Genomic DNA, 11,203 nt, shown 5'->3' with positions numbered 1-11,203 from the left:
GGTAGGATTTAGGGTTAGGGGTCAGACATGGTAGGATGAGGGGTCAGGGTTAGGGGCCAGACATAGTAGGATTTAGGGTTAGGGGTCAGACATGGTAGGATTTAGGGTTAGGGGTCAGACATGGTAGGATTTAGGGTTAGGGTTAGGGGTCAGACATGGTAGGATGAGGGGTCAGGGTTAGGGGTCAGACATGGTAGGATTTAGGGTTAGGGGTCAGACATGGTAGGCTGAGGGGTTAGGGTTAGGGGTCAGACATGGTAGGATGAGGGGTCAGGGTTAGGGGTCAGACATAGTAGGATTTAGGGTTAGGGGTCAGACATGGTAGGATGAGGGGTCAGGGTTAGGGGTCAGACATGGTAGGATGAGGGGTCAGGGTTAGGGGTCAGACATGGTAGGATTTAGGGTTAGGGGTCAGACATGGTAGGATTTAGGGTTAGGGTTAGGGGTCAGACATGGTAGGATGAGGGGTTAGAGTTAGGGGTCAAACATGGTAGGATGATGGTTAGGGGTCAGACATAGTAGAATTTAGGGTTAGGGGTCAAACATGGTAGGATGAGGGGTCGGGGTTAGGGGTCAAACATGGTAGGATGATGGTTAGGGTTAGGGGTCAGACATGGTAGGATGAGGGGTTAGGGTTAGGGGTCAGACATAGTAGGATTTAGGGTTAGGGGTCAGACATGGTAGGATGAGGGGTTAGGGTTAGGGGTCAGACATAGTAGAATTTAGGGTTAGGGGTCAGACATGGTCTATGAGGGGTCAGGGTTAGGGGTCAGACATAGTAGAATTTAGAGTTAGGGGTCAGACATGGTAGGATGAGGGGTCAGGGTTAGGGGTCAGACATGGTAGGATGAGGGGTCAGGGTTAGGGGTCAGACATAGTAGAATTTAGGGTTAGGGGTCAGACATAGTAGAATTTAGGGTTAGGGGTCAGACATGGTAGGATGAGAGGTTAGGGTTAGGGGTCAGACATGGTAGGATGAGAGGTTAGAGTTAGGGGTCAGACATGGTAGGATGAGGGGTTAGGGTTAGGGGTCAGACATAGTAGGATTTAGAGTTAGGGATCAGACGTGGTAGGATGAGGGGTTAGGGTTAGGGGTCAGACATAGTAGGATTTAGGGTTAGGGGTCAGACATGGTAGGATGAGGGGTTAGGGTTAGGGGTCAGACATGGTAGGATGAGGGGTCAGGGTTAGGGGTCAGACATGGTAGGATGAGGGGTTAGGGTTAGGGGTCAGACATGGTAGGATGAGGGGTCAGGGTTAGGGGTCAGACATGGTAGGATGAGGGGTTAGGGTTAGGGGTCAGACATAGTAGGATTTAGAGTTAGGGGTCAGACGTGGTAGGATGAGGGGTTAGGGTTAGGGGTCAGACATAGTAGGATTTAGGGTTAGGGGTCAGACATGGTAGGATGAGGGGTCAGGGTTAGGGGTCAGACATAGTAGGATTTAGGGTTAGGGGTCAGACATGGTAGGATGAGGGGTCAGGGTTAAGGGTGGGTGGGTGAGTGAGTGAGTGTGTTTTTTAGTGATGACAGAGTGAGTGTGTTTTTTAGTGATGACAGAGTGAGTGTGTTTATTAGTGGTGACAGAGTGAGTGTGTTTATTAGTGATGACAGAGTGAGTGTGTTTATTAGTAATGACAGAGTGAGTGTATTTATTAGTGATGACAGAGTGAGTGTGTTTATTAGTAATGACAGAGTGAGTGTGTTTATTAGTAATGACAGAGTGAGTGTGTTTATTAGTGATGACAGAGTGAGTGTGTTTATTAGTGATGACAGAGTGAGTGTGTTTATTAGTAATGACAGAGTGAGTGTGTTTATTAGTGATGACAGAGTGAGTGTGTTTATTAGTGATGACAGAGTGAGTGTGTTTTTTAGTGATGACAGAGTGAGTGTGTTTTTTAGTGATGACATAGTGAGTGTGTTTATTAGTGATGACAGAGTGAGTGTGTTTATTAGTGATGACAGAGTGAGTGTGTTTATTAGTGATGACAGAGTGAGTGTGTTTTTTAGTGATGACAGAGTGAGTGTGTTTATTAGTGATGACAGAGTGAGTGTGTTTATTAGTGATGACAGAGTGAGTGTGTTTATTAGTGATGACAGAGTGAGTGTGTTTATTAGTGATTACAGAGTGAGTGTGTTTATTAGTGATGACAGAGTGAGTGTGTTTTTTAGTGATGACAGAGTGAGTGTGTTTTTTAGTGATGACAGAGTGAGTGTGTTTATTAGTGATGACAGAGTGAGTGTGTTTATTAGTGATGACAGAGTGAGTGTGTTTATTAGTGATGACAGAGTGAGTGTGTTTTTTAGTGATGACATAGTGAGTGTGTTTATTAGTGATGACAGAGTGAGTGTGTTTATTAGTGATGACAGAGTGAGTGTGTTTATTAGTGATGACAGAGTGAGTGTGTTTATTAGTGATGACAGAGTGAGTGTGTTTATTAGTGATGACAGAGTGAGTGTGTTTATTAGTGATGACAGAGTGAGTGTGTTTATTAGTGATGACAGAGTGAGTGTGTTTTTTAGTGATGACAGAGTGAGTGTGTTTATTAGTGATGACAGAGTGAGTGTGTTTTTTAGTGATGACAGAGTGAGTGTGTTTATTAGTGATGACAGAGTGAGTGTGTTTATTAGTGATGACAGAGTGAGTGTGTTTATTAGTGATGACAGAGTGAGTGTGTTTTTTAGTGATGACAGAGTGAGTGTGTTTATTAGTGATGACAGAGTGAGTGTGTTTTTTAGTGATGACAGAGTGAGTGTGTTTATTAGTGATGACAGAGTGAGTGTGTTTATTAGTGATGACAGAGTGAGTGTGTTTATTAGTGATGACAGAGTGAGTGTGTTTATTAGTGATGACAGAGTGAGTGTGTTTATTAGTGATGACAGAGTGAGTGTGTTTATTAGTGATGACAGAGTGAGTGTGTTTATTAGTGATGACAGAGTGAGTGTGTTTATTAGTGATGACAGAGTGAGTGTGTTTATTAGTGATGACAGAGTGAGTGTGTTTATTAGTGATGACAGAGTGAGTGTGTTTATTAGTGATGACAGAGTGAGTGTGTTTATTAGTGATGACAGAGTGAGTGTGTTTATTAGTGATGACAGAGTGAGTGTGTTTATTAGTGATGACAGAGTGAGTGTGTTTATTAGTGATGACAGAGTGAGTGTGTTTATTAGTGATGACAGAGTGAGTGCGTTTATTAGTGATGACAGAGTGAGTGTGTTTATTAGTGATGACAGAGTGAGTGCGTTTATTAGTGATGACAGAGTGAGTGCGTTTATTAGTGATGACAGAGTGAGTGTGTTTATTAGTGATGACAGAGTGAGTGTGTTTATTAGTGATGACAGAGTGAGTGTGTTTATTAGTGATGACAGAGTGAGTGTGTTTATTAGTGATGACAGAGTGAGTGTGTTTATTAGTGATGACAGAGTGAGTGTGTTTATTAGTGATGACTGAGGGTTTCTGTGGCTGCGGTCCCCGGCGTCATTGCCGTCCTGTGTGAAATGTGTGAAAGTTAGTGTATAAGCTAATGATCCATCATGTATGACATTCCTTGGAGTGTGTAAACTTAAATTTTGTATTACCATAGCATGTTTGTATGTTCTCTATAGTTATGTACTTGAAAATGTATCAATTTGGGCAGATTGATACAAAATATTGTCCAGTATTGCAATGCTTCATTGGATCAATCTTTCACACACACTGCTGCCTAAACTGCAATATTACATTATGGCCTTTCTCTTGCATTTCAAAGATGATGAATGAAAAAAAAAATATTAGTATTGTTTTTATTTTTATTATCTTTTACCAGATCTAATGTGTTATATTTTCCTACATTAATTTCACATTTCCACAAACTTCAAAGTGTTTACTTTCAAATTGTAACAAGAATATGCATATCCTTGCTTACATATCCTGAGCTACAGGCAGTTAGATTTGGGAATGTCATTTTAGGCGGAAATAGAAAGAAGAGGGTTCGATCCATATTAAGGAGCAACAATAAAATAACAGTAGCGAGGCTATATACAGGGTATTACGGTACAGAGTCAATGTGGAGACTATATACAGGGTATTACGGTACAGAGTCAGTGTGGAGGCTATATACAGGGTGTTACGGTACAGAGTCAATGTGGAGGCTATATACAGGGTATTACGGTACAGAGTCAATGTGGAGGCTATATACAGGGGGTACCTGTACAGAGTCAATGTGGAGGCTATATACAGGGTATTACGGTACAGAGTCAGTGTGGAGGCTATATACAGGGGGTACCTGTACAGAGTCAATGTGGAGGCTATATACAGGGGGTACCGGTACAGAGTCAATGTGGAGGCTATATACAGGGGGTACCTGTACAGAGTCAATGTGGAGGCTATATACAGGGGGTACCTGTACAGAGTCAATGTGGAGGCTATATACAGGGGGTACCTGTACAGAGTCAATGTGGAGGCTATATACAGGGGGTACCGGTACAGAGTCAATGTGGAGACTATATACAGGGGGTACCGGTACAGAGTCAATGTGGAGACTATATTCAGGGGGTACCGGTACAGAGTCAATGTGGAGACTATATTCAGGGGGTACCGGTACAGAGTCAATGTGGAGACTATATACAGGGGGTACCGGTACAGAGTCAATGTGGAGACTATATTCAGGGGGTACCGGTACAGAGTCAATGTGGAGGCTATATACAGGGGGTACCGGTACAGAGTCAATGTGGAGGCTATATACAGGGGGTACCGGTACAGAGTCAATGTGGAGGCTATATACAGGGGGTACCAGTACAGAGTCAATGTGGAGGCTATATACAGGGGGTACCAGTACAGAGTCAATGTGGAGGCTATATACAGGGGGTACCAGTACAGAGTCAATGTGGAGGCTATATACAGGGGGTACCAGTACAGAGTCAATGTGGAGGCTATATACAGGGGGTACTGGTACAGAGTCAATGTGGAGGCTATATACAGGGGGTACCGGTACAGAGTCAATGTGGAGGCTATATACAGGGTGTACCGGTACAGAGTCAATGTGGAGGCTATATACAGGGGGTACCGGTACAGAGTCAATGTGGAGGCTATATACAGGGGGTACCGGTACAGAGTCAATGTGGAGGCTATATACAGGGTATTACGGTACAGAGTCAATGTGGAGGCTATATACAGGGGGTACCAGTACAGAGTCAATGTGGAGGCTATATACAGGGGGTTCTGGTACAGAGTCAATGTGGAGGCTATTTTCAGGGGGTACCGGTACAGAGTCAATGTGGAGGCTATATACAGGGGGTTCTGGTACAGAGTCAATGTGGAGGCTATTTTCAGGGGGTACCGGTACAGAGTCAATGTGGAGGCTTTATTTATTTTTTTATTTCACCTTTATTTAAAACCTCTTAAGGATCAGCCACTTTTTTTTTCTCCTAAAATGACATATCCAAACACTACAGGCTGTAGACTAGTCTATGGTTAGTAATACAGACTGTAAACTAGTCTATGGTTAGTAATACAGACTGTAAACTAGTCTATGGTTAGTAATACAGACTGTAAAGTAGTCTATGGTTAGTAATACAGACTGTAAACTAGTCTATGGTTAGTAATACAGACTGTAGACTAGTCTATGGTTAGTAATACAGGCTGTAAACTAGTCTATGGTTAGTAATACAGACTGTAAACTAGTCTATGGTTAGTAATACAGACTGTAAACTAGTCTATGGTTAGTAATACAGACTGTAAACTAGTCTATGGTTAGTAATACAGACTGTAAACTAGTCTATGGTTAGTAATACAGGCTGTAGACTAGTCTATGGTTAGTAATACAGACTGTAGACTAGTCTATGGTTAGTAATACAGACTGTAAACTAGTCTATGGTTAGTAATACAGACTGTAAACTAGTCTATGGTTAGTAATACAGACTGTAAAGTAGTCTATGGTTAGTAATACAGACTGTAAACTAGTCTATGGTTAGTAATACAGACTGTAGACTAGTCTATGGTTAGTAATACAGGCTGTAAACTAGTCTATGGTTAGTAATACAGACTGTAAACTAGTCTATGGTTAGTAATACAGACTGTAAACTAGTCTATGGTTAGTAATACAGACTGTAAACTAGTCTATGGTTAGTAATACAGACTGTAAACTAGTCTATGGTTAGTAATACAGGCTGTAGACTAGTCTCTGGTTAGTAATACAGACTGTAGACTAGTCTATGGTTAGTAATACAGACTGTGAACTAGTCTATGGTTAGTAATACAGACTGTAGACTAGTCTATGGTTAGTAATACAGACTGTAGACTAGTCTATGGTTAGTAATACAGACTGTAGACTAGTCTATGGTTAGTAATACAGGCTGTAGACTAGTCTATGGTTAGTAATACAGACTGTAAACTAGTCTATGGTTAGTAATACAGACTGTAAACTAGTCTATGGTTAGTAATACAGACTGTAGACTAGTCTATGGTTAGTAATACAGACTGTAGACTAGTCTATGGTTAGTAATACAGACTGTAGACTAGTCTATGGTTAGTAATACAGACTGTAGACTAGTCTATGGTTAGTAATACAGACTGTAGACTAGGCTGTGGTTAGTATCTTAACTCTACAGGCTGTAGAATAGTATACGGATAATAACACAGAATGTAGACAGTATCTGGTTAGTATTTTACTTACTATTTGTCATATTTAAAATAAAAAATCCCTTCTATTGTTAAAACTGCATTGTTGGTTAATGGCTTGTAAGAAAGCTTTTCACTGTAATAATAATACGTGTTGTATTTGGCGCATATGACAAATAAAATTAGATTTGATTAGATTTTTTAGTTCTCCTAATCTGCCATGAAAGTTATATTTTTTCTGCTATGTTAATTATCCAAACCCGCTACGTTAATTCTCATAACCTGCTACGTAAATGTTCTTAACATGCAATGTAAACACTAAGCTGACCCGCGGTGGACCTGGCTATGGCCGATCTAACCAATAATGGAGCGCTGATGTTAAACCATCACTGTTGATCCACCCACTGATGTTACCATCGTTGTTGATCCACCAACTGATGTTACCATCGTTGTTGATCTACCCACTGATGTTACCATCACTGTTGATCCACCCACTGATGTTACCATTACTGATGATCCACCCACTGATGTTACCATCACTGTTGATCCACCAACTGATGTTACCATCACTGATGATACCAACTGATGTTACCATCGTTGTTGATCTACCCACTGATATTACCATCACTGTTGATCCACCAACTGATGTTACCATCACTGTTGATCCACCAACTGATGTTACCATCACTGTTGATCCACCCACTGATGTTACCATCGTTGTTGATCCACCCACTGATGTTACCATCACTGTTGATCCACCCACTGATGTTACCATCACTGTTGATCCACCCACTGATGTTACCATCACTGATGATCGACCAACTGATGTTACCATCACTGATGATCGACCAACTGATGTTACCATCACTGATGATCCACCCACTGATGTTACCATCACTGATGATCCACCCACTGATGTTACCATCACTGATGATCCACCCACTGATGTTACCATCACTGATGATCCACCCACTGATGTTACCATCACTGTTGATCCACCAACTGATGTTACCATCACTGTTGATCCACCCACTGATGTTACCATCGTTGTTGATCCACCCACTGATGTTACCATCACTGATGATCCACCCACTGATGTTACCATCACTGTTGATCCACCCACTGATGTTACCATCACTGATGATACCAACTGATGTTACCATCGTTGTTGATCTACCCACTTATGTTACACCATCACTGATAATCCACACACTGATGTTACCATCGTTGTTGATCCGCCCACTGATGTTACCATCACTGTTGATCCACCAACTGATGTTACCATCGTTGTTGATCCACCCACTGATGTTACCATCACTGTTGATCCACCAACTGATGTTAAACCATCACTGTTGATCCACCCACGGATGTTACACCATCGCTCTTGATCCACTCACTGATATTAGCATCACATTTGATCCACCCGCTTCTTTCACAATGCCCACTTTCAGACACACGCCAAGTATGCTGTCACCCATACTTGGCCATCGGGAGTTCTATTGGAATATGTGGATGACGTCATTCCTATCCAGTTCTTGACTTGGACTGAATTAGGTTTTGTATTTTGTGTGCCTGTACTGTTTATATTTAGGAGCAGGAGCACCACAATACTTTGGAGCTGATATTCTATAAGAGGAACAAGAGCTCAAGCAGTAGAACATTTGAGGTGCTGGTATTCAGCTCCTGGCCAAGTCACGAACTGGCTAAATGGCACAACCGGTTAAATGGCATCCCTTGAGAAGGCAAGAACAAGATTTATGTCAGGAGAAGTGCAGCATTATCGTAAGGAGACGTATACTTGGAAAACGGAGGAGGAATGGAGGGGAAAAGAGAGGCAGAGGAGGTCTAAGAGAGAGAGGGAGGAAGAGGGTGAACATGAGTTGGTTAAAAATTGTGGGGAAAAGGGAGATGGTTTGTTAAAGAAGAATGGTAGAAAGTGTAAGCAGAGTGAGCTGTACGCCAGATCGAAGACAGGAGGAGAAAATAAAGTGAATTAGGGCGAAGTATCGGAGGCGGTATGTGTGGTGAAGTTCTCAGAGCCCGAGGTTTGTGCTGAGGGTCAGGATAAAGATGAGTCTGTGACAATAGGAGTGAAATCTTTGGAAAAGTGGACCCCTGCCTTTTGGCTGACCTACTTGTGGGTTCAGGGTGGGTGAAAACAGAGTTGGGTGCTGTGGAATCTGTGAGGGTAACCAGAAGTGGTCTTGTGATAATAGTTTCTGTTTCTGCTGGTCAGAGGGAGTAGGCGCTCCGTGTTAAACGAATGGGGGCAAGAGATGTGAATTGTTTTGCTCTCAAGAAAAGGGAACCATTGAGAGGTTATTTATTTTACCAGGTAAGTTGACTGAGAGCACATTCTCATTTACAGCAACGACCTGGGGAATAGTTACAGGGGAGAGGAGGGGGGATGAATGAGCAAATTGTACGCTGGGGATTGTTGGGTGACCATGATGGTATGAGGGCCAGATTCGGAATTTAGCCAGGACACCAGGGTTAACACCCCTACTCTTACGATAAGTGCCATGGGATCTTTAGTGACCACAGAGAGTCAGGACACCCGTTTAACATCCCATCCAAAAGATAGCACCCTACACAGGGCAATGTCCCCAATCACTGCCCTGGGGGATTGAGATCTTTTTTTAGACGAGAGGAAAGGGTGCCTCCTACTGGCCCTCCAACACCACTTCCAGCAGAAGCTGGTCTTCCATCCAGGGACTGATCAGGACCAACCCTGCGTAGCTTCAGAAGCAAGCCAGCAGTGGAATGCAGGGTGGTATGCTGGGGTAGAGGTAAATGTCAAAGTTGACCAACTGAAGAGGAACATTCCTGGTGTTTGTGATGCGTTGTCTGTCCTTTTGAGTATTGACGTTGAGTCTTTGCCCAACAAAGAGATGTTAGGATATATAAGTTATCCTGTTTTAGCTTTGTGCCGATTACATTACGTTGTTACAGGTGTCAAGCTTATGGGCAGGTGGCAGCAGTGTGTAGGAGGAAGGTTCCTAGGTGTGAGAAGTGTGCCGAAGGGGATGAGACAAAGGAATGTGTAGCATTGGGGAAAGTATTGGTATGTGTTAACTGCAGGGGTGCCGATGGGACTGGGGATCAGAAATGTCCCGTGTGAGAGAGGCAGGTTGAGGTTTCCAGGGTTAGAGTGGGGTGGTGGGTTTCTAGTGAAGGGTTAGATGGTCGGGTATTTAAATAGTGGATTAGGGTGGGGGGTTTTAGTGAGTGTAGGGTTAGATGGTAGATGGTAATGAGTGTAGGGTTAGATGGTAGATGGTAGGGTATTTAAATAGTGGAGTAGGGTGGTGGGTTTTAGTGAAGGGTTAGATGGTCAGGTATTTAAATAGTGGAGTAGGGTGGGGGGTTTTACTGAGTGTAGGGTTAGATGGTAGATGGTAATGAGTGTAGGGTTAGATGGTAGATGGTAATGAGTGTAGGGTTAGATGGTAGATGGTAGGGTATTTAAATAGTGGAGTAGGGTGGTGGGTTTTAGTGAAGGGTTAGATGGTCGGGTATTTAAATAGTGGATTAGGGTGGGGGGTTTTAGTGAGTGTAGGGTTAGATGGTAGATGGTAATGAGTGTAGGGTTAGATGGTAGATGGTAGGGTATTTAAATAGTGGAGTAGGGTGGTGGGTTTTAGTGAAGGGTTAGATGGTCAGGTATTTAAATAGTGGAGTAGGGTGGGGGGTTTTACTGAGTGTAGGGTTAGATGGTAGATGGTAATGAGTGTAGGGTTAGATGGTAGATGGTAATGAGTGTAGGGTTAGATGGTAGATGGTAGGGTATTTAAATAGTGGAGTAGGGTGGTGGGTTTTAGTGAGTGTAGGGTTAGATGGTAGATGGTAATGAGTGTAGGGTTAGATGGTAGATGGTAATGAGTGTAGGGTTAGATGGTAGATGGTAATGAGTGTAGGGTTAGATGGTAGATGGTAGAGTATTTAAATAGTGGAGTAGGGTGGTGGGTTTTAGTGAAGGGTTAGATGGTCGGGTATTTAAATAGTGGATTAGGGTGGGGGGTTTCTAGTGAGTGTAGGGTTAGATGGTAGATGGTAATGAGTGTAGGGTTAGATGGTAGATGGTAATGAGTGTAGGGTTAGATGGTAGATGGTAGGGTATTTAAATAGTGGAGTAGGGAGGGGGGTTTTAGTGAAGGGTTAGATGGTCGGGTATTTAAATAGTGGAGTAGGGTGGTGGGTTTTAGTGAAGGGTTAGATGGTAGATGGTAATGAGTGTAGGGTTAGATGGTAGATGGTAGGGTATTTAAATAGTGGAGTATCGAGGGGGGTTTTAGTGAAGGGTTAGATGGTAGGGTATTTGTTGATTTATTCATTATTATTTGTATTTATTTTCAAGCAAAGTATAAGGGGGTTATATTCCAGTCTAGTAGCCCTTACAAAAAAGGTTGCAGTTTTGAAACTGCAGTAAAAGTGGAGTAACTGTATTTTGGATGCAATATTTGCAGAATAACTGCAGTTTACTGAAATTGAACTGCAGTTATACTGCACTGCAACTGCAACAGTTACACTGCAAAATTACTGCAGTAAAAAAAAGGATTTTGAATGCAGTATTTCCAGCATACTGCAGTTATACTGCAATATCTTT

Source organism: Salvelinus fontinalis, chromosome 8 (assembly GCF_029448725.1).
Source record: "Salvelinus fontinalis isolate EN_2023a chromosome 8, ASM2944872v1, whole genome shotgun sequence".
Lineage (NCBI taxonomy): Eukaryota > Metazoa > Chordata > Actinopteri > Salmoniformes > Salmonidae > Salvelinus > Salvelinus fontinalis.
This window is presented reverse-complemented; position numbering follows the sequence as displayed.